Below are 25,132 nucleotides of genomic sequence, written 5' to 3' on the forward strand. Positions count from 1 at the left end.
AGGACATGGGAGATCAGGCTAAGTATTTGAGACTAGAGCCACTAGGCTTCAGGCCTGGAACAGAACACAACAAATGAAAGACAATGGCCCAGCACAGTAACGGGGTCCCACCCAAAGGACTGGTTACATGCTGGGCATGGACCAGACCCTCTGGATCGGAGACAGTGCCTAACCTGCTTAGGCGCTTTTGAAAATCTCATGAAGTATCTTTGGAAGTCTGACCATTCATCACTAAATGTTACACACCAAGAGACATCCTCATACAGTTTTTAAGTTTTTCTGGGAAAGAGTCCACTTCAGAACCTAAGGTAAATATGCATAGACTATTGCTAGCAGTATGCTTTGAATTTAGAGTTATTTTGGGGTGTGGGGGAAGGAGTGGGAATGTTTGCTTTGTAACAGAAAAGCTGCAAGAAAGCTTTAAATTGTCATCTGGGAAAGAAAACCAAAAGCTAATGCTATAAAATCTGCTTTAGAGGCACAACACTCTGACACTTTATAAACTTGATAAAGCAAACCCAACTGTATAAACTGGAATATTGGCAAGAAACTTACTTGAGGTAAATCTCCAACAGCCACATGGTATTTAACAAATTATTCCAAGTTACCCTATAATGCAGGGTGAAAGCAAAGTCCAACTACTTCCCATTAAATTATGCCTTTCTGTGTGCACGCACAGAAATTGGTGCCCAGAAGCTCTGGCGTACAGTGCTAATGCCGGCTCCTCCCCAGCATGGGCCTGAGGACCTTGAAAACCTTGCCCTTCTAAAATTTAGAAGAAGAGGGGCTGGTGTTCACTCACGCTATACTGAAATCCCTGCCATCGGGAGAAAGACCTTCCATGTCAGCAAAATAATTCACAGTTATAAAGTGGCTTAAAGGAAGCTTATAATGTAACAAATTAAATATCCAGAGCACAAACTGGGTCCTACTTAATGAGGGTTGAAGGGAAGTGAAATGTTAAAGTTTATCAACCCTCACATACACCTTTGTTAAATATGTTGAATTTCTTTGCAGCTCATAATTATGACAGGTTTCAGAGTAGCAGCCATGTTAGTCTGTATTCGCAAAAAGAAAAGGAGTACTCGTGGCACCTTAGAGACTAACCAATTTATTTGAGCATAAGCTTTCCGATGAAGTGAGCTGTAGCTCACGAAAGCTTATGCTCAAATAAATTGGTTAGTCTCTAAGGTGCCACAAGCACTCCTTTTCTTTTAACATATTTATGGCAGGATGATGAGAGAGAAGCATCAATAGCATATTTCAGCCAAGAACAAAACAAGCTCCAGTGAAAGGAATAATATGGCCTCCAGACCCAATGCACCAGTCACACGAGGCCTAGTTTACACTAGAAAAGCTTTGCCAGTAGCTCTACCAGCAAATCTTCCTAGCATAGATACAATTTAAACAGGCAAGAGTGCTTTTGCCAGTAGAACTTCTAACCAGTTCCCTGAATGAAATAAGTTATGCTGGCAAAAGCACTTCTTTGCCACTAAAGCTGCCTCTATCCTACGTCTTACCAAGATAAAAACATCATAAGAAGAAATTACACCCCAACCACAAAAAGATTATAATGTGGACCTGAGTTGAATCTTCAATGCTAGAGACAGAGCAAGGCATTTGAAGTGTTAGTGGAAGCCTTATGGGTGCACCTGGGCATCAACGTAAGAGAAGGGATGATGAATCAGGTATATAATCAGCACAGAGTAAGGACACTGGAAGACACAGAATCTAAGTTTCTCTTTTTAAAAAGATTTAGTAATGAAAGAAATTGACAAAAAGATATAAAAGGAACAAGTGTCTGTAAAGCCATTGAGCATATGTGCAAGCTAGAATGATCTGGAACAACCACAGTCTCCAGGGGACATAAGTGCTAATCATATAGTCAATAAGGAACTGACCTGCAATGCAGGTACATGGCTAAACAATTTGCAAGATGTCCTACATGTACCTCATAAGTTCAATGTTTTAAAGACATAGGTATTCCAACCTGGTTTTATGTTGAAAGCATGGATCCCAGCTGCAAAAATCCAGTAAGTTAAACAGTTACTGCTCTCCAAATGCCTACCAACCTAGCTTGGGTTAGGTAAGGATTATTAATTGCCTAATGTCATTTATTTACATTTCTGATAAACCAAAAAAAAAAAAAAATAATAATAATAATAAAAAAAAAATCTAACCTAACCACAACAGCAAGTCATCAATTTCCCAAACCAGAAGAATTAGAAAGACCACCTCTAGTGCACTTATCAGTGGGGGACAATACTCAACTCCCAAATTCCTGCCTCCCTCCCCAAAAGCCTGGAAAAAGAGAAGGACTTTGCAGCATGCCTGGAGATCAACTGATTTGTGGTATTTCAGAGCAAGAGGCAAGACGCGTGGGGGAAAAGTGTAAACTCCAAGTCTCCAAACAGTTCACAGAGAATGCCCTGCCAGCAGCATCTCTCTCTTCATTAAACTGAGGTGGGCTCCAGATGTTTGCAGATATGCCAGGATGGCAGAAGTCAAGAGGGAGTCTTGCACATAGGTAGGCTCCAAGCTTTTTAGAACTTTATAGGTCAAAACCAACACTTTAGTAAACTCTACCCAGAAACCTACAGAAAGTACAATTCACAGAACACTGGTGTCAAGCACTCATAGGAGAAACCTCTATCCAAGAAGCAACCCACTAGCTCGTTTCCACATTGATTTAAGGAGTACCACTATGTAGCATGCATTGCAGTAGTACAATCTCTATGTTACAGTGAACTCAAGTAACAGGTGAAGGACACAGGTCTGAAAAGTAGTTGCTCAAATGAACTCTGACTGAAGTTACAGCCAAGTCAAAACCACCTCAATCAATGGAATCAAAGAAGCTGATTAGATCTAACATTATGAGCATGGACCCCAGATCTTTATTATAACCAGACTGTGCTGAACTCAGGTCTGAATCCAGGCTGACAAAAGTCAAGGAGATCCAAGGCATCTAGCCATCCAACATCAAACCAAAATGACACTGCACAAGGCTTCACTAAAAATCTAAAGTTAGTGGCTTACCTGCTTCTCATATTACTGATTTTGATGTATTAAGACTAGACTGCAACTGTTCAGCATGCTGAGCCACTGACTCCTTGTAACCCTTTGCAGAAGGTGCTCTAGATGGAGGTCACAGAGTTAGAAACTTTGGCACTGCTTCCAGCAGACTAGACAAATACATTTAAAAAAAGGGTATTTCAAAAGGAACTCATAACCACCTAAGCAACACCCTGGTCTTGAACAAATACAGGGGAAGGCTGGGATTATGTCATTAGCTGTGGCATGTCCTTATGTACACTAAAGTTCATCTGTTGAAAGACATCTAGAATATTTGGGGCAGAAATGATTCACATGCAGTTATACTACAACTGCAAGAACAATGGAGAAAAATAATGTAAGAGACCCAGTGCTGCCTATTGATTATTACAGAGATAACTATGAGAAGTGCCTGAATGACTTAGGAGCCTGCAGCCCACTTTCAAAAGTCATTTAGGCCATGTCTACACTTACAAGCTTACAGCTGTACCGATACAGCAGTGCTGCTGGAAGAGCGCTCATGTAGCCACGTTATGCCGATGGAAGAGAGCTCTCCCATCAACGTAATACCACCAGCTCAATGAGTGACGGTAACTACATCGGTGGGCGAGCATCTCCTGCAGACATAGTGCTGTGCACACAAGCGCTTATGCAGGCAAAACTTGTGTCACTTGGTGGGAGGGGCTGTGTCACACACCCGAGCGACAAAAAAGTTTTGCTGACATAAGTGGTAGTGTAGACATGGCCTCAGTCCTGTTGACTTACATTGAGACTTGGGTTCCTAAGTGCCTATATGTCTACACTACCACTTATGTCAGCAAAACTTATGTCGCTCAGAGGTGTGAAGAAAAACAAAAAACAAACCCACATCCCTGCACGACATAAGTTACGCCGGCACAAATGGTAGTGTGTACAGCACTATGTCAGCAGGAGAGCTTCTCCCGCCAACATAGCAATCGCTGCTCGTTGGGGGGGAGGACGTGTTAATTATGTCGATGGGAGAGCTCTCTCCCTTTGGCATAGAGCAGCTACAGGAGAGTTCTTGCTGCATTGGTCCAGCTGTGCTGCTGTAAGCTCTCTAGTGTAGACTTAGAGTGAGTCTCCTAAGCAACCTCTGAAAACAGGCCTTTGGTTCCTAAGTCACTTAAGGTACGTCTAGACAGTAACTAGACACCCTCAGTTAGCCTATGCCAGTTGACTCAGGCTTGTAGAGTTCAGGCTGAGGGGCTGTTTCATTGCTATGTAGACTTCCATGGTTGGGCTGGAGAACCGGGCTCTGGGCCCCTCCCACTTCACATGGTCCTAAAGCCCAGGCTCCAGCCCAAGCCTAGAAGTCTACACAGCAATGAAACAGCCCTGCATCCCAAGCCACGCAAGACCAAGTTGGCTGGCATGGGCCAGTCACAGGCATCTAGTTGCTGTGTAGACATATCCTTGAAAGCTTTTGAAAATGTTACCCATGGACTCTGGCCTTTAGATTTAAATCACTATCTGTGCCTTACACAACTGCTAAGAAGGGTAAAGGCAGCGTCTTGCTAAATAGTAGAGGCTCTCCCAAGTTGAAAATAGCATATTACCATAAGAACCAGTTTTAAGTGACTTGTGGACAAAACTACTGTTAAATGTTAGACCTGACTGCACAGTGTGAGAGTTGGAGTTAAGTGAAGCCATGAGGCAGTTGTATGCGTGTGAACATTAAGTGAAAATATGTCCCTGCACCCACCTAAAACATTGCTTGTTTTTATTTATAACATATGTGGGCATTTATATGTATTCAGCTTCAAATTCTACAGTGTGGATTATCTGATGCATGGGGAGCTAAAGTGATGCTATAGTGCTCACAGAGGAGTGCAAGATATGCTCCATTTATAAACAAGGCAATGTCTAGAGACCAGGTTTGTTGCTGCATGTGTTAAACAACTGCTGCAGTTTACGTAAGAAGGAGCTACCTTTTAGCAGGGAGCAAAGTGATTGGGATCTGGAATCCTTACGGATGAAAGGCACTATGTAAGTGAGATAACAGCATCCTATGGATTATCAAAGTTTACATATTCCACAATTGTGTTATAAATGCAGAGATTCAAAATAAAGAAATAAAACAAAGATTATATGCATTTCTTCACCAAAGTACATTGTGCAGTGAACTTCCGGTTGAAGAGGAGTGAACAAAGTTATCAACTGTCATGCTATTATTATGAAAAATATCCACACCTGTACTAAATAGCATATTGGGTTATTAGAACTACCTCAGATTATTAAAACTGATGGAATTTAAGTTTTAATTTATGCTTCACTGTTTACTTTTTGAACATTGTTTAGTTTAAAACTAGACTGGTGAGTCTAGTTCTGTTTAGATTTGCAACAGTGCATGGGAAAAACTTTACTGAAGTTTATGAAAGTGTAAAATACTTTTATTTTTATTTGGTTTGTGACACTCACCATGCCTGGATTTAAATACTAAATCCTGGACCTAAACTATCTGTGCACCCCCTATAAAGGAGTCAGATTTCACAAGTCAAGAATTAAGCAGTTTAAATTAGTGAAACTTACATCTACCTAGATACCACCAGTGACATACTTAGTACTATATTTGGACATCACCTGCCTCTCTTCTCCTTCTAATTAAATTTATCACAATGTTGATAATTTTAAAACCACCATCTTTCTATATCTGATCTAGACTATACATCCCAAATAGGAGATGTTGAGTAGACTTGAACTTCAGATTCCAGTGCAATAAGTAATGCAGCAAGGACAAACTTTTAAATTTATTAGAAGCAGATTAGTTACTCAAGTTTTTCCTGCCCAAATGTGTCATATTTCAACTTGAGGGCAGGGAAGGTGACAGTGAAACATTACCCCTGAAGAGAATCCCCAAAACAGTACCATTAAGTACTTCTACAGTGTAACCCTGATTATCTGACCCTCAAATACCCAAAACAGAATTATGTCTCATCAACTATAGTGGAAATTCTCCCAAATATTCAATGCCTCAGTTATCTGAAATTATTCAATATCCCCCAGTATAGTAAGATAATTAAGGTTGTACTGTGGTAGGTTTTTATTTTTTGCCACCATAAGTGAAATCTTTTGCTATCAGACAAAAAGCTTATGTTCCACCTTAAGCTATGTCTACACTACAGAGTCTATTCCACCATACTCTCTAGTACAGATGCCACGTACACCAACAGGAGAAGTTTTCTGCCAGTGTAGGAACACCATCACCCTAAATGATATTAGCTATGCCAACAGAAGTCCTCTTCTGTCAGCATAGCTGCGCCTACACTGGGGGTTTTGTTGGCTTAGCTCTGTCACCAGGGGTTGTGTTTTTATTCACATCCCTGATCAGCATAGCCATGCCATTATAAGTTTTAAGTGCAGACTAGGCCTTAGGCAGCTTTTAAAAAAAAAAGTAACAGTGGTATTCAGAACAGAATCATTTCCTCTCCTTACCCTTGCCAACACAGAGCTGAAAAATATTCTTTGTGAGCATGGCAGGCTAGCAAAATCCGAGGAACTAACTTTCAATGGCATAGCAAATCGCAGTTCTGTGGGAGCACACCCTCACAATGCACTGAAAGTGGGAGCCTCACGACAACACTCGACACTCCATTCATAACTGGCATTTCAGATAAAAGGAACCTAAAAACTTTTCTTCAGCACAGTTCAATACTATAATACCTCTCTTGCCTCACAAAAAGTACACAGAAAATATCTGGAAGATATGCACTGTAAGTTTATCATGAATAAGAAGGTAATACCAGTGGCTAATGTGGCCTGTAACTGGTAGAGAGACTTTGTTTACTCTCATGAATCAGCTTGTAATGGCTGGCAGCAGTACTTTGCCACCAGTTTATTCTTTCACGTAAGGGTGGGACAGCAGAGAGTTACATTCCAGACTACTGCAGCGCTTTCCTAACAGAGCTGCATCTCCCTCTATGAAATATGAGCTGAAGCACTACTTGCTATCTGCAATCCGTAATCATACCACGTTGCCTTCTTTAGGGAACTTCACTACATACTGGGGGTTCAATTCCGTGTTGCTCCTTCTCTAGCTTATGACAGCCCATTTGAGGCTGCAGTGCAGACCAGTGTTCTGTCCAACAATGGACAGAATACATGCTTCAGAGAACAATGCAAGAAACTCCATGATGAACAGTTACGGAACAATGAAAAATATGAACTTGTAGAAAGAATTAAGCTAAATTTCTCTCTCAAAAGAACTAAAGACTAACTACAGCAAAAGCAAATTGTTACCTATTAACATTTAAGAACCATCCCATCTCCGTGCATTTAAAAATGAGGAATCACCCTAGGGCATGAACTTTAATCCACTACTTTAGAGATGAGACTTCGATGCCAGTAGCTCTAATAGCTGTGAAGCTAGCACCAGTAAAACACATTGTCTTCTAGAGTGAATTATTTCCCCTCTGCAAAAATGCTGCTGCTAAGGGGTTGGCCCCACACACATTTGCACTTCTTTTGTTAAACTGGCACAATCCTCTACATAGACATTTAGGCCTGGTCTATACCTAAAACTTTAATCCACCTAGCTACATTGCTCAGGGGTGTGAAAACCTGTCTCATGTGCAGTCAACCTAATCCCCACTGTAGGCGCAGCTAGGTCAAAGGAATCATTCTTGCGACGACTTAGCTAATGCCTCTTGGAGAGGTGGGTTAACTACATCAGCGGGAAAAAAAAGCTCTTCCATGAATGTAAGAAGCACCTATATTGCGGTTCTGCAGCAACACAGCAGCAGTTGTGCTGCCACAGTGTAGACTTAACCTTATTTCTGTTTAGTTCAACCTGTTCTTAAGCAATTTAAGCTGTCCACACAGCCTTTTGTACTGGTTTAACTAAATCTGTTAAATAAATAAAAACGCCTTTATTAAACCAGAGCAATTCTGTGCATAGACTAGCCTTAATTATTTCAGACCTAGTTTGCTATATCAAGGGAAATGGGGAAGAGCAGAACAAAGGGGCCACTGATTCACTGGCAATTGTTTAACTGACATCATGGGAAATATGTCAGCAAGACAAAAGTTCAACACAGATGTTAAGATCTAACATTTTAGCAACAAACATAAAATGCTGGAAGTTGAGGTTAGCAATTAATTCAAAAGGAAATGAGATTATTAATTGAAGTTTAAAATGTTGAAAAATTAGTCGACTCATCATATTAGGAGTTTCTTCAAAGCAAAAAAACAAGAGAAGGAATTGCTCTATGTTTAAGAAGTCAGTGAGAGCAGAAGGGATGCAACATCTTTGAAAAATTAGGTTCATGAGGCCAGACTGTCAAAAGAACTCACCACCCAGCAGCTCCCACTGGGAGTCACACTTGAAAATATGTCCATTTCATTTAAGTGCCTAAATGGGATAGGAGCAGTTCTGAAAATATGGCCTTAAGTGTCTTGTCCTGGAAAAGTTCAAGTGCTAAGTAGCACGTAAAGCAAAATATCACATAGAAATACGATTCTACACATCACTCCAATATGGAATCCAAATACTGCAGTCCTCAGATGAACATGCTGCACATACCTGCCACACCAGGAGACCTGTAGAATGAAACTCTCTAAGAAGTTTTACTGAGGAATTTTAAAACTTTTTACCATGAAGAGCCAACTACTGAATGTGAACAAGGAAATGTCCCAAATGGTAGCAAACTCCAATCACTGCTACATATTTCCATAAGAACTCTACTGTTGATTGCTCGTATCCCCTGCCCCCATCACCCACAACAGGTAAGATTCATAACCTACCTTCTACATCCCAAAGGAGGTTGGGAACAGAGATCTAGTTTCCTTCACACAACTGTTCCCTGATATCCGTTAGCACTTCATCTCTTAAGTTGAGAAACAAGTAGGGGGAGAGTTAATAACTTCCCTATACACCAGTCTGAGAACCTCAGACTCTAGTCAACTCACTTTGCCCATTCTGGGGTTATCCTCCTCAGCCTTCCCAACCACCACTATGACCCTTATTAAGAAGGGATCTGAAAATAAAGAAATCCAATCAAAAAAGTTTGATTTTTAAATGAGATTGTTTTATTTTTCCATTTAAACTTTTAAAAGCAACATTTCCAATGTCAAATCTGCACTTATTGCACCTTTCACCCGACAAAAGGCTCTCAAGGCACTTTACAAAGATGAGTATTAGAACTAATTTACCTATGGAAAACTGAGGCACAGGGAGGTTAAGTGAATTGCCCAGTATCACATGGCTAGAGTGACAAAGCCAGTAAAGAGAACCCAGGAATCCCAACTCCTAGTCCCTATTCTAACTGCTAAACACTCCCTCCCATATCATGCTTACATTTTTTAATTTATAACCATGTGTCACAAGAACTAAGTTCACTGTAAACCACTATAATTAAATTGACAATACAAATCAGTTCAATATGTTGCTATCCAATACTTTGTGCACTGCATACCTTTGCAATCACCATCACAGTAGGAGTCACGCCACATGGATTTTACAGCACTTCCAAATTAGCTTCATAAGAACATTGTCACACAGACTAACTGCAGTCCTTCAACCAGATTTTAAAAAGGTTAATGATAATTGCAATTTACCAAGCTGGATGCAGCACCAGGACGAGCACTGCTGAGTCAAGATGAAGTTCATTTTCATTTGACATCTTTGTACACTATGTAGAATGTGGATGGTGGGGCAAGAAGAGAAAAATCAGAGCATTAAAGAAATTCAGAGATACCTAAACTGGGAGGTGTTGCAAACACCAGGGAGAACTAAGAAACAGTAAGAAATCTAGTAACATTAGAAATAAGGGCATGCACAAAAAGAAATTCAACTTGAAATAAATGCATTTAATACTCTGGGGAATGTAAGCTAGATCATAGGTGGAGGGAAGAAGATACTTGAGGTGATAGTGGACAGTAAATTAGACAGGAGCTTGTAATGTGATAAGGAAGGGGAAAAAATGTGACCCAGAGCAAGAAGGTTATGTCCTCATCTTTAAAACTCTGATGTGAACTTTATTCAGCTCTAAGCAACCCAATATCAGCACTTACTACTGACAAACTGGAGGACATTCGGGGAGGGGGTGGGGGGGAGCGATAAAGTCACTTAAGGGATTGATTTATGAAGAAACATTAAAGTAGCTATATGTGTAATTTGGCTAATGACAACTAAGATGGACACATAAACTGCCTACAATTATTTGAAGAGTGAATGCCAGTGAGGGAGAAGGAGCATTGTACAAGTAGGTATAACCAAGAATAATGGCATAAATTTAACGCAAAACTTGGCTAAGTACAAATAAAGTTGTCAAAAGTTAAATCTGTTAGATGCAGGAATAGTCTCCACAAAGAAACCCTCTTGCTTGAGGCATTTACAACTGGATTGTCTCAAGAAAATATAGAATGGAATAATCCTGCACTGGCCAGTGAGACGGACCAGATATCCTGAAAGGTATTTTCCTGCTCTAACTGCTATGATTAAACAACATACATTTTCTCGCTCTAAATTTATCACCTGAAATATAGAGAAAATTTGACATTTCCCAAATGTCTTTGCTTGAGTACAACTGTGAAAATGGAACAAATTTGTATAATTCAATGGCCCTTCAGGTTCTGTAAACTAGGATTCTGTGAACAAGATAGCGTCATCCAATGCCTGTTTGTTCACAGTTTTGAAACAGAAAGACTGGTTTTCCACCCCTCTACTCCCAATCAGATTCTGGGATTAGAAATAATTGATCCAAACGAAGAACCCTCTCTCTAAAGAGGCTACTGCAGACACAAGTACAGTTAACCATATTTCAACTAACTTTACATCTACATTTACGGCCTGTAACTTCATCAGTTCAACCTTCTTTTTAGACACTAACAGCAAACAAGCACTCCAGTGATGGTTAAACTACAGCCATGAAACTGATTATGGTTGGCCAGAATGATAAATGGTTAATATGTATTCATATGAAAGCAGCCAAATACAATTTTTTTTTCTTTTTTCTTTTTTCTTTTTTAAAGAAGGGATGTTAACCCTGCTAATAATGAGATTCCAACTCGGGCAATTATATTCTACCCCCATAAAATCCCCTTTGTTCAAGTGAAGTTATTCTTAATTTGTGTCAAATCACTGTTTTATAGAATTTGTGATTCAGAATAGCTGCTGCATTCCACACCACAAGTGACTATATTTTAGTGAACGGGCAATAATTATATTTATATAGTTTGTAAAGCACCATACAATCCTTTTGGATAGTGCTATTGGTTATGGTTAACAATGTGCTTGATGCTGTACCAGACAAACTGAAGAAAGTCCCTACCCCACAAAACACAATGATGAAACAAGACATGCTGAAGAGCCCAGAGAAAGTATGCATACAATTTTATTAATTCATTCATAGAAAAATTTAGTCTTTAGAAGGGACCTGAATATGGAGACAGTAACTACTTGCGGAACCGGGATAGAGATGACATTCCATGCATAGAAAGCAGCATAGAAAAAGGTACAGATAGGAGAATGGAAAGAGGTTATGAAGGATCGCAGTGGACGCGTGTAAATTACAGCAGAGTCTGGTCTTAAAAAATCAAGTTTATTTGATTAATCTATGCTGATTTTATATGCATCAACAAGTATTTTTATTTTCAGATAATATTTCATGTAAGAAAAGTCTAACCTGTTGGTCTTTTTATTTTAGGGTAAGGAAAGAAAATGGGGCCCAATTAATTTTAGCAATAAAGATGAAACCCTTTTGACAAATGAGCCAGTTTGTTTAATAGTTCTAATTTACTAGAAACTATCACCTAGTCTACCACAGTATGTAAGTGAAAGAGAAGCAATTGTGCAGTAATGGATTAAACACTCATTGCTTCAACAAGTTCTCATAGACTTTGGAAGCCCAAACTTTAACAGTGAGATAGATACATACATACACACTCCCCCCTCCTGGGGAGCGTACTGGAAGGGGTTGACTCCTCCCATCCCCAGGCAAGTTATATCAGTTATTCTAAATATCAGTAGAGTAAAAACTTAATGTTTAAATTGCACAATATATATATTTTCTTAAATAATTGTAGTTATATATATATACACACACAAAAAAAGATTGTGCAATTTAAACATTAAGTTTTTACCCTATTGATATTTAGAGTAACTGATGTAACTTGCCTGGGGATGGGGGAAGTCAACCCCTTCCAATACACTTCCCAGGAGGGGAGTTGTTAAAGGGTTACTCCCACTATATCTAGTCTCAGCATTATCCTAGAACCCCATCAAGTTGCTTTTCTGACACCCCCAATCTACCAATCCCACGAGCCCCCTCTACCCCCAAGCCTGCCATCTCCCTAACTCACCCATTTTCACTAGAGAGCCCCAAGCCCTTACCCAGGCCAGGATCTCCCTACTGCACGAGGACCCGCCCCATAGCCACCTGCTGACCCAGAACGGCCCTGCTGCATAGGGACCCCCATAACCCCCAACGGGGCAGCCCAGAACCCCTTCTCATCACGGGGCCCCTCATAACCCCCCAAACCAAAGCACTCGGCCCCCCACTAAGGAGCCCAGGACCCCTCACGAGCAGACATTTGCACGCCCCCAACCAGCTGTCCGTGGCCGGGCCCCCCCCCGCAACCAGCCACCGCCCGGGCCCCTCGGAGCCTCCAGCAACCCTGAGCCCCGCCCATCCCTAAAGGGGTGTGACCACACCATTCCCGGACGCTGTTGGTTGCGACGCCCATCACTCCAAGATGCCCGGTGTACCGATTGGCCGACGAGGCTTGTCACTCACGGAAGGGGCCGGTACTCTCACGAAAACTCGGGGAGGTGAGGGGGGGCCCAGCGCCTACTCTGGGGGGACAGCGGGGGGCCTCGCTCACCTCGAGACCGGGGGGAACACTTGGGTTGCCTCAGGTCCGCACCTCTGCCTCGCGCTGGCCACGGAATCTCGCGCTGGCTCCGTCCCTCTCGAGCTGTCCCTGGGTCTCGCGCTGGGTGCCCCCTCCCTCCCTACACGCGAGATTCTCGCGAGACGTCCAGAGGGGCGGGGCATGGATCAGGGAGAACCAATCATCAGCCCGGGATGGGAGCCAAAGCGGAGGGGTGGGCGTTGCCCGCAAGAGGCGGTGGGTGGAGGGTGCACGCCCTGTCTGCCTTCCTCAGATGAGGGGGTGTTGCTGGTCGGGGCCCTCTAGGTGGGATCCCTCACAGAAAAGGCAGCGACAGTCTCCCACTCCCACCACTGAGGGGACAGTGACAGAGCCCCTCGACACCTGCCCTCCAGAGGGGACATTGACAGAGACCCCCCCCACCCCCCACCACTGGGGGGACAGTGACAGAGCCCCCCGACACCTGCCCTCCAGAGGGGACATTGACAGAGACCCCCACCACCCCCCACCACTGGGGGGACAGTGAGAGAGACCCCCGACACCTGCCCTCCAGAGGGGACATTGACAGAGACCCCCACCACCCCCCACCACTGGGGGGTCAGTGACAGAGCCCCTGACACCTGCCCTCCAGAGGGGACATTGACAGAGACCCCCCCCACCCCCCACCACTGGGGGGACAGTGACAGAGCCCCTGACACCTGCCCTCCAGAGGGGACATTGACAGAGACCCCCATCACCCCCCACCACTGGGGGGACAGTGACAGAGCCCCCCGACACCTGCCCTCCAGAGGGGACATTGACAGAGACCCCCATCACCCCCCACCACTGGGGGGACAGTGACAGAGCCCCCCGACACCTGCCCTCCAGAGGGGACATTGACAGAGACCCCCACCACCCCCCACCACTGAGGGGAAAGTGACAGAGCCCCCCGACACCTGCCCTCCAGAGGGGACATTGACAGAGACCCCCACCACCCCCCACCACCCCCCACCACTGGGGGGACAGTGAGAGAGACCCCCTGACACCTGCCCTCCAGAGGGGACATTGACAGAGACCCCCACCACCCTCCACCACTGAGGGGACAGTGACAGAGCCCCCCGACACCTGCCCTCCAGAGGGGACATTGACAGAGACCCCCACCACCCCCCACCACTGAGGAGACAGTGACAGAGCCCCCCGACACCTGCCCTCCAGAGGGGACATTGACAGAGACCCCCATCATCCCCCACCACTGAGGGGACAGTGACAGAGCCCCCCGACACCTGCCCTCCAGAGGGGACATTGACAGAGGGTGACAGTGCTGTCACCCCCCACCACTGAGGGACAGTAAGAGACCCCCATCAACAACCGCCCACAAAGGGACAATGACATAGCTCCCCTCACTGCCACCCCATGGTGGGTGGGCAGCATGCACCTCTCTGTGGGATGGGAAAAGCCACTGACACCCCTCTTCCATACCCCATAGAGGGCAGATGATCATCCTGCCTCCCACAGAGGGAAACAACCAGTTACTCAAATCCTCCCATGCCACATTCTTCTCATGGAGGCAACCTACCGACCCGCAACTCCCACAGCGGGATGGCAGGTGACCCCACTGCTCTCTCTCCCCCAGATTTCAAAGAAAGGACAGCAAACTCCCAGCACATGCACAGTGTGTGTCTTCACACCAGCACCCTTCACACACCCCACTTTGTAGATAGTTTTAGAGATAATGACTACGTTTCCTTTGTCCAACTATAAAGAGCTAGCTAGCGTACATGTTTTTTTGAACTACCTCCACTCTCTACTAGCTGGAAATCAACCTGTTTAGCTGTGTGTCATCAGCCCTATACTGCTACTATCGATTCCCTCTTGGCAAAAGTGGTAGAGGCTTGTGTTTTTGGAGCATGAAGATCTGGATTCTGTTCCCCTTGCTGCAGTGTCCATGGGGAGCACCAAACCTGATATCCATGAAGTCCTAGGTTTGTTACAATGCTTGCTTTGAGAAGATTTGTTCTTTGCCAATTACTGTAATTCCTCTTGGATACCAATAATAACAATACAGCACCATGTAACTTGCTGGTTATTCAAAGCAACCCCTCCTTGCAAAAGAGAGATTTGAAAACTAAGCCACCCAAGATGCATAAATGTGTGTTTGCCCCTGAGTAGTTACCACCATTTGGGAAGTTGCCAGGTTGTTCCCATTAGGAGGACAAATGAATAAAGTGAGTCAGGTCTATTCTCTGTGTATATTCTTTGTAAATAAACAGGTTTGAACTAAGTCCTTCTTTGCTGAACAGAGTAGCAATAAATAACAGCAGGCAGTTTCCAAGCTTGACTCTCCAGACAGTCCTGTGCCCCAAGGCTTTTTGCCTCACACACAGCTTGCCAGTTGCTCCTGTATTTGTAACCAGGGAACTCCGGGCCCCCCACCAACCAGTAACTCAACTCTGTGACCCAGTGTCTTGGGCAGTAGCCTGGTATTGTTTCTAGATAGATATCACTACATAAAGGGACTTAATTGCTCCTTCCATTTAAACTGAAGGAAGAGTGCTTTGCATACCCACTGGCTTTGACCAGATCTGTAATTGTCTGTATATGAAGGACCCTCTTGATGGCAGCCATTAACACCTTCCACCATAAAACATGGAAAAGGCAATGATGTAGCAGATATGCATTTTGGGCCAGGGACAGTTTTATTGGTCTGTGTTTGTACAGTGCCGAGCACAATGGGATCCTGGTCCCTGACTGGGGCTCCTAGGCACTACTGCTATACAAATAAATAAGAATCTCAGCATTTTAGGAACTTGCAGTGTGAAAGTTGAGCACCGGGACCTCTTGAGAAGCAGCATGATCCAGTGGATCAGGTACTAGACTGGGAATCAGGAGACATGGGTTCTATTCTTGGTTCTGTCTCTGACCTGCTGGGTGACTTTGGTCAAATAACTTCCCCTCCATGACTCTGTTTCCCCTCCCACCCTTTGTTTTGTCTAATTAGATTATGAACTCCCCTGAGCACCTGATAGTTAAACCAACGTAAGCACCAACGTAGGCCCAGCTAGGTCAGTGAAAGACTTGTTCTGTCAATCTAGCTGCTGCCACTCAGGTAGAGTATTACCTACATCGATGGAAAACCCCCGTCCATCAATGTAGGAAGCATTTACACTACAGAAACATAGCTACACTTCTGTAGCTGTGCCACTGTAATCCTCGTAGTGTAGACATGGCCCCAGTATCAGTTGCCAGTACAAGCTGCTTTAGAAGATTTACATGCAAGAAATCCCATGATGGACACTTGGGGAATAACCAGCACACAGGATGCACTTTCTTCTGAATTCCTCAGTTACAAATCTGTCCCATGCAGTGTATATGGCAGGCGTCCTGTGGAAAAAGATAGGTGATCGTGTAAAGAAAGACTGTCCTAATGCATATACCCAAGGGAGCAACATTATGCTGTGTGGGCAACTTCTCAATGTTTGATGTTGCAACTTTAACTAGGTTCTTTTAGTGTAGGTTTTGTTGTAAAGAACTAATATATTATTATTTGTATTGTAGAAGTGCCTGGGAGCCCCACTCATGGACTCAGACCCCATAGTGCTAGGTGCTGTACAAACACAAAAACAAGAAGACAGTCTCTACCCCCAAGAGCTGGCTGTCTCACTGTAAGACGAGACAAACAGGCAGATACAGACCAATGCTAGTACAGAACCTTGTGGCACCCAGCTTTTAACTTTTTGCCACCTTGAAAGTTGTTTATTCCTTCTCTGTTTTCTGTCTCTTAGGCTATGTCTACACTAGCACTTTTGTTGGTAAAACTTTTGTCAGTCAGGGTGTGAAAAAAATACCCCCCTGACTGACATAAGTGCCGGTGTAGACAGTGCTATGTTAGAAGACACTCTCCTGCCAATATAGCTACTGCCGCTTGTTGGGGGTGGTTTCTTTATGTCAATGGGAGAGCTCTCTCCCACTGGCATAGAGCATCTGCACGGCAGACTTCTGTAGTGTAGACACAGCCTTAGACAGTTTCTGATCCATGATTGTAGTTTGCATCTCACCCCAGGATTAGTAGATTCCTTAAAATAGCCTCTTGCGAGGGACTTTGTCAAAGGCCAAACAAAGATTGAGCAACCAGTTGCCTTTTATCTAATACGGTACTGACATGCTCAAACAATTCTAACAGATTACAGAGCCATGATTTTCCTTTGCAGAAGCCACACACTAATTCCCAACATATCACATTGTCCTAGAGGTTTTATTATTCTACTTGTAATCATTGGTTCAGCCAATTTTAACCTAGTACTGAAATTCCCAGGATCACCCCACTGCCTTTTAAAATTAAAAATATTAAAGATAGGTACAACAAAAGAGAAGACCACAAGTTTACCTTGACAAGAGCTAAATTCTGACCCGGGTAGGCCTAATTTGGACTGATCAATTAAACCACACATTTCTCAAACACACCAGTGAAACTCAGAGAGAGAAGATGGGTGAGGTAATATCTTTTATTGGAGCTCTTACACTGAGCTCTTCTTTAATATTGTGGTACCTACATGGCTACAACACTGCATACTGTGAAACTCAGTCATTTAATCCAGTGGTGCCTAACTTTATTATATTGGAGGGCCACATAAACCTAAGCACAACCTTGTGTGGGCCAAACAGATTCTATATTTTAATAAGATTTAAAGTCACCTGTATTGATTTATATTTTAAGTTCAGCTTGTTTTGTATGTATTTAGATAGGTTGTTTCTATGTACAGTATTGTCTATTTGCACACTTGTGTAAACTAAAATGATGTAAACATGATGACAAAACGCTAATGAATTGCCTGTTAGTATATTGTGTTGAAGCAGGTTGCGGGCCTTATGAAATGCTTTGGTGGGCCATGCATGACCCGCAGGCCGTAGGTTGGGCACCCCTGAATGTAGATGGGATATCTTACTGCGTGTCAGGAGCTACCAGAAATTGCTTATCTCAGACAAGAGAAAATCTTGTTCTAAGCAGAACCAGAAAATTAGGCCTGTCTTTGAGGCAGAATAAATCTGGGAATCCTAAGTAACCTCAGACAAGTCTACTTTAAAACTCCATTTATACAGGGAAGCATCAGAGGTGGAGCTAACAGTTTTGTCCCACCTAGAACACATCCACACCCGGAGAAAAGAGATAAATGGTTAGCTCCCAAGAGTGGGTTAATATTCTATTAGGGTCTGATTCACTGTTCTCCTGACTTAATACAAAATGGGAGTAAAATGCTAGCAGATCAGAGTGGTGATGTTTTCCACTGTTGTAAACAAGTATACAAAATATAGAGCAATAAGGGATTATCAAGGTAATTGTGTGGCCCTCTCACTGTAACATCTGGGCAGCCATTAATGGCTTTGATCCTCACAGGAGCCCTGTCAGGGTAAGGAAATATTATTCCCATTCTACAGCCGGGAAAACTGAAGCTTACAGTGGTTAAATGACTTGCCTAAGGCCATGCAGGACATCTGTGACTAAATTGGGAATTTAACCCAGATCCAATGTCTTTTTTACCAGAGCACCCTTCCTACCCTGTGTGCATTAGAGAAATATGCATCAATGTAACTACTGCAGTGCAAATTGCCAATGGAGAATTGTGCAGAGTTTCTCTCACAGGGCTGGAAAATAGAAGGTTTGTAACTGTCAGAGGAGTGATGTTCTGGAACAGTTTCCCAGGAGGAGCAGGGGGAGCAAACCAGTTGACTAGTTTTAAGATGGAGCTTGATGAATGTCTGAATAGGATGATATGAAGGGGTTGCTTGCAACAGCAAGGGACTGCACTCTGTGATCCAGGAGGTCCCTTCCAGACTAGTCCTATGTTTTACACTGATTTGCCTTAACCGAGCAGTTACTGGAGTAAACTAACGACTGAGAGAATATTTTGTTCAGATGAAAGGCAGGAGAGAATCCAGCAGGAAGGAACAATCCATGCTGACTATAAAACCCCTTAGGAGTTAAACAAATTCCTCTGCAATCCCTGACCAATTGTCCTCAGTTGGCTTTGTCTGAGCGCTGTGTGCTTGTAAACACAAGAGAAATTGTATGCCCTGACCTTAGAGTGCAGAAGAGCACTGCGGTGCCTTTGCCACATCCATGTTTGCAGCTGCGAGTTGGAAAATGGTGCACATGAGTGGCTAATTATGGGATGGAGCAGAGGGAATTGTGGGCATTTGGTACCAGATCCCCACAATTCTCTGAGAGGCGCCTGGGTATCCTCCAATGCACAGGGACAGTTTCCACAAGGGGTGCGTCTGAAGGCCTCACAGAGGACAGTGGGATGCCTACCCACAGTGCACCGCGCCTTTCACCATTACAGCTTGGTGCCCTATGGACAGAAAATGCTATCACAAGCAGCCAAATACAAATGGTCTTCACTGAAATAGTTTTGTGGGGTCACTGTAATCCAGAGCAACTCAGTGCGCCACTCTGTCCCCCCTTTAGCAGTGCCTGAGCCACATGCAGAGGTTGATTAGCCTGCTACCGTCTTGGCTAACAGAGCAGGATCTTTTAGCTCAAACAGGCGAGGGCCCAGGTTCAATCTCCACTGTCCAAAACCCCCTCAGAGGCATGGCTTAATACCACTATGCCAGCCAAACTTTTACCACTACAGCTTTCTAAGAAAGAAAATTTCTGAGGGGAAATGTTACCATATGATTTAGCACCAGCCATTCAGCACAACAGTTTAGGGCAGGAAGGTACAGTCTGATTTACTCAGCTGATACCTTGGGGGAGCCAGAATGGAATAACCTGGCCTGGAATTTATCCAGGATGCCCTGATGTTTGCGTAAGTGCCATGGGTTCTTTAATGATTGCAAGCCTCTGGGAGGGTGGTTTTGAAATAACACTGGGTATTTCATATCCTGATGTGGTCAAGCAGATGCTAAAATGAAGGAGAGAAGGGGGAAGCGAAACAAAAAAAAGCAAAGCAAAAGTGCCTCAGAGAGATACAGGAGAAGAGGGGAGTCCTTTAAAGTGGGGAGGACTTGCCAAACCAAACAACTCTACATGCTCTGTGTCCAGCCCAGAAAAAACAAAGGGCCTTTCTTTCTTTCCCAAACATCAGATCTTTTGCCAAAGCGGCCTGTTTACCCAATTGGAAACGTGAAAGATTTGCTCCTCTTTTCTCTCAGAGTCCCCTGCTTCAAGCTGCAATTGATCATAGCCCAGAGCTGCCTGAGGGCACTGGGATTTGGTGTCAGGTAATTACAAGAGGGGGGAAGCAAAGGGATACCTAACCTGAACAGGAGCCCTGGGTATGAGCTGCACTGACTATAAAGCAGTAATTGCCTTGTTAACAATAGAAAGTGTCATCAGGAATAATAGGCTCCAAATTGAGGAAGATTAAGCAAATGATAGGTAAGTGGGCTAAATGCTACTTGCTATCCTTTCCATTAATTAAATTAATGAGCCATGCCGCTATTCAAATTATGTGCCTGCTTTCTGTGTGCTCCGAGGGAAAGCAGCAGCACGCCCTTTGGGCTCAATACAGCCTTCCCCGGGCTCTAGTAACAAGGGAGGGAGTAGATGGATTGGGAAATTGTCTTTGGATGCTTAAGGTTAACTAGGGTGATATTAGGGCCTTGTCTTATATACGCAACTTATACCTCTCCCCCCCACCCCAAAAAGTGTCCCGATTTTTCACACTTGCTATCTGAGCACCCTAAGGTTAAGTATGGACATGTTCTTGGCTGACAGCCCCCATCTTATTGGAAAGTGGTGCCATTCCCATGGCCGGGGGTACATTTAGATTGTAAGGTCTTTGGGGCAGGAACTGTCTTTTTGTTCTGTGTTTGTACAGCGCCTAGAGCAATGGCATCCTGATCCATGATTGGGGCTCCCAGGTGCTACTGCAATACAAATAAATTATAATTATAATTAATTATCTGAGTCCATTATTTAATTATTGGGGCCCCAATGTGCTGGGCGCTGCACAGACACAGAGTGAGGGACAATCCCTATCTCAAAGAGTTCACAGTCTAAAGAAATAAAGGGTGGGAAGGGAAACTGAGGCACAGAGCAGGGACGTGACTTGTCCAGAGTCACACAGCAGTGCCAAGATTAGAACCCAGTGTACTGACTGCCAGTGACATGCCCCATGTGCTAGATCATACTGCCTCCCCTGAATCTAACCTGCTTTAATAATCAGAGCAAGAACTCCTGATTAAATATGAAGCTATACACGTGGATGGATCCAGTGAAAGGGAATCGGGTTCTAATCTGGGCTCTGACATCAATTTGCCACAAGGTGTGCCAGTCATTTCAATCTCTCTGTGCCTGAGTTTCCCCATCTGTAAAGTAGGGGCAGTAATGCTGACCTCTCACATTGTGGGGATTAACTCATTGGCAAGGTGCTTAGAAAAAACTAAGGTGCAAATATTAGTACAGCAGTCAGCTGTTGTTGTTTGTGTGTTTGTGACCACCTGTCCACTAGGCTGAAAATCATGAACTTGCTTCATACAGGCTGGTACATGTCTGAGCATGGCCACTATTGACCACTACAGAGCGGAGGTCAGGTAGTTAGTGAGGTGACCTGCAATGGTACTTCTGTTTCTTTGTTGGATCAAGCTAGAGTGCTCCAAATCTTCCAGGTCAAAGCCCTAAGACCATGCACAAGATTCTTTCTATTGTCATAGAATCCCAGCCTTGAAGGAACCACACCAGAAGGGACCACACCAGATCACCTAGTCTAGACTGCTGTACATCACAGGCATCAAAACCCCACCCAGTTACTGCTGTGTAGAGCCCAAATAACCTGGATTAGACTGTATTACAGCCCTCTGCAGACTGAACTGGTGTGTGACAGGCAGAGAATAGGAGGGAGCAAGGTGTACCAATGCCCTAGACCCCTGAAAAGGTATGGAATTGATTTGGTTAGATATACCCAGATGACTCTAGCGAGAGCTCCATGCTCCAGGCCAAAAACCTCAACATCTTTGCCTCTCACATTAATTTAAGTTTTTGAGCAGACAAACTCGGATTAATGGAGTTACTCAAGACCCTTCCTTTATGCCAGGCAGCTCTTCCTAAGGGTTATACAAATGAATGGATAACTGGGATCTGAGTGGAACTCTGTTTAGGACATGTCATTCCTCTGAGCAAATGCTTAAGGAGGATTTGTTCTAATTTATGGGAGGTCAGGAACTTTCCATCTATTTTTTCAACAAATATCAAAATTTTCTGTGGGAAAATTGTGTTTTTTCCTCAAATGTTTTGATATTCTGCCTGGAAAATCTAATAAAAATATTTCATTTTGGGTCAAGACAAATCAAAATATTTCAGTTTGTCAAACCAAATCAAAATGTATTTTGAGTCTGTTCAACCATAATCTGTGTATGCCTGAGCTGCCTTGGTACCTCCTGGGCACTGTAGTTCGGATGCTTCATGCCACTATTTTTATGGCTGGACTACATCTCCCATGAAGCACTGTGATCATGTGACTCCCATAATGTACTGTGGCAGGTTAACCAGAGAGGAAACCATGGTGCATCATGAGAGATGAAGTCCAGCCAGGGAGCCCAGGCCATAGAGGGGGACCTGAACTACGGCTCCCAGGAGGCATTGCGGCAGTTGAGGCAGACACAGATTAATATCAGACTGACTGCCTTTCCCCCTTCCCCCCAAACCCCCCTCCCCCCACTTTGACATTTCCAAATCAAAAATTTTCAGAACTTTCTGTTCTGCAAAAAGGTCAATATTTTGTCATTTTGTCCTGATTGGAGACAAAAACACGTTTCAAAATACTAAGAATTTCCTACAATAGTTTCGCCCAGCTCCTCTCTAATTGCAGCTGGAGATGGCCTGGAGGCTTAGGGTAGAGCCAAAGAAGTTTGCTGTGTAAAGAAAGCCCCTTGTTACTCAGCAGGGAGGCTCCCTGTGTGTCAGATCTGCTTAAATTACAGTGTTTGTTTATACAGCCTTTAATTCCATAGCACTCATTTTACTGACAAAACCAAGTGTTTAGCCCTGCAGAGCCAGCTCAGCTATGGGGCAGCACACTGGAGCCTTGTGGATCTATCAGATCTGGAGATTGTGTCCTGCTGCCCATCACTACAATATCTGGGCACTTTCCACATAAAATCGTTAGTGATAGCAAAATCTGTAGTAGAACTAGTTAAAAATGTTATAGATGGAACAGTTTTCAGTTGGAAAATTATTTGTATAGTGATAGTGCTTAGGAGTCTCTGGCCTGGACCAGGACCCCATTGTGTTAGGTGCAGTACAAACACAGAACTCAAGATGGTTCCCGCCCCAGAGAGCTTCCAAATTTGAGTTTAAGTCAAGAGACGACAGATAGATATGCAGTTTCATCAAATTTGACAAGTTTTACAGGAATGTGTAAATTTCAGTGAAATTTTTCACTGGGGAAAAAGTCAAAACAATTTTAACTTTCTCATTTAGTTTCAATAATGTTAAAGTTTCATTTTGATAAAGTAAAAATGTTTTCTTTCAACTTTATATTTTTATTAATTTTGTTTCTACTTGTACATTAAAATATTAATTTGAACATATCTATATTATATATAATATATAGTTATTTAATCTTTTTTATTCTAATCTTTTTACATTATTGAAATGGAATGTTTAGATTCCGAATAGAAATGTTTTTGACTTTTCATTCTGATTTAGAAGGAAAACAAATTCTGAGATGTCAGAATTCCCTGCGGGATTCCCCTTCCTCCATTCCCTAGGGGATGTCATGAAGTCTCTGGCACTTCTCCCTTTTGTCGGGGGAGGGGGTCAACAGTATCGTCCAGGTGAATTCTCACTGTGGACCCTTTCTTATCCACTGTGATGTCAGAGGCAGAGAAAACCTGGCTTGGCTTTCAGAGCCCAAGTGTTGTGAGAGGCATCAATGTTTCAGGAGAGACTGATAACAGAGCTGACAGGGAATAAACATGGAACCCCCATATGAGTCTATTTCTACAAGGCCTGTGAAGACAGAATGATCCCTCAAGCAAATGGGAGGTCTGCAAAGTGACAGAGCCCAAATGTCACTTCTCTGACCTGCACTGAGAGAAATTTAAATCCCACTTAGCAATACAAGAGTCAGGAAGGGGGAAAGTGGCTCCAGCATGGAGCCATGAAATTGACACAAATGATAGCCCTAACTAGACCAACATAAGCCCTACTCCTCTCGTGGAGTAGTACACTGACATAATTAGGTCAACGTAAGCTGCTTTACTTTGACCTAACTATGTAGTGTAGACTGGGGTCCTCAACTTTTTTCTTTCTGAGGCCCCCACAACATGATATAAAAACTCCATGCCCCCCCCATGCCATAATAACTGGTTTTCTGCATATAAAAGCCAGGGTCGGCCACAGGGGCCCCTGCGAAGCTAAGTTGGTCAGGCTTTGGCTTCAGCCCCAGGAGACAGGGCTCAGGGCCCTGGGCTTCAGCCCCATGCCTTGGGGCTTCGGCTTTCTGCCCTGGGCCCCAGCAAGTCTAACGCTGTCCCTGCTTGGAGGACCCCCTGAAACCTGCTGGCAGCCCCCCAGGGGGCCCTGAAGCCCTGGTTGAGAACCACTGGTATAGACCAGGGCTCAGACTTGGAAGACCTACATTCAGTTCCCTGCTTTGCTGCAGCCTTATGATAAATCCACTCTATAGATTAGAGAGTCTAGGCCCTTGGACAAGTCACTTGGTCTCTCTGGGCCCCAGCTCCCTCATCTGTAAAATGGGAATAATAGCACTACCCCACCTCACAGGATATGTATGTGGGGGAAGTAGGGTATTGAAGAAGGTGAGGTGATTGGATACTATGGCAACGTTACCCCATTAGACAGACAGCACTTTAAAAGACCTCCCAACAAATTCTACATGTATTTTTGTTGTTAAAAAAAATACTTTCTCAACACCAGCGGTTACTTTCAAACTTGACTTATTCCTTAGGTCTCACCAAGATCTACAAAGTAAGCCATGGTGGAACAAAATTTAGTCAGGCCTTTTGAACTTTTGCAAGGACATTTCTGATCAGAACACAAGAGAAAGAGGATTTTCCTGCCTTGTTCTCTTTTTCACATGCAGAAAGAACTCCAAACGGCTGAACAAATCTTGCTCAAACTTAAAAAAACCCAACAATCACAGCTGGGCTGAGCCCAAGCCTGGAAAAATTTATCCCCAAAGGAATCTGGTTCCGAAAGTTATAAAGTAACTGAGCAGGGAAGGGAATGATAATGGAAGTTTAATCTCAATTTGTATGTACTGCCCCCACCTGCTGTAAGAGACTCCAG

General features: G+C 43.6%; 1 protein-coding gene across 4 annotated transcripts in view; it reads right to left on the reverse strand.

The window, feature by feature from the left end:
* Positions 1 to 13,042, reverse strand: part of ATF7 (activating transcription factor 7) — a 106,583-nt gene extending 93,541 nt beyond the window's left edge. Inside the window, exon 1 of one of the 4 annotated variants that reach the window (XM_037883828.2) lies at positions 12,892 to 13,042. The gene's annotated coding sequence lies outside the window, so the exon portion shown is untranslated. Of the gene's footprint in view, positions 1 to 12,721 lie in introns of all 4 variants that reach the window. The other 3 variants (XM_043532650.1, XM_037883829.2, XM_037883830.2) reach the window with 3 other exon arrangements.
* Positions 13,043 to 25,132: the final 12,090 nt, after the last annotated feature.

Source organism: Chelonia mydas, chromosome 20 (assembly GCF_015237465.2).
Source record: "Chelonia mydas isolate rCheMyd1 chromosome 20, rCheMyd1.pri.v2, whole genome shotgun sequence".
Taxonomy (NCBI): Eukaryota; Metazoa; Chordata; order Testudines; family Cheloniidae; genus Chelonia; species Chelonia mydas.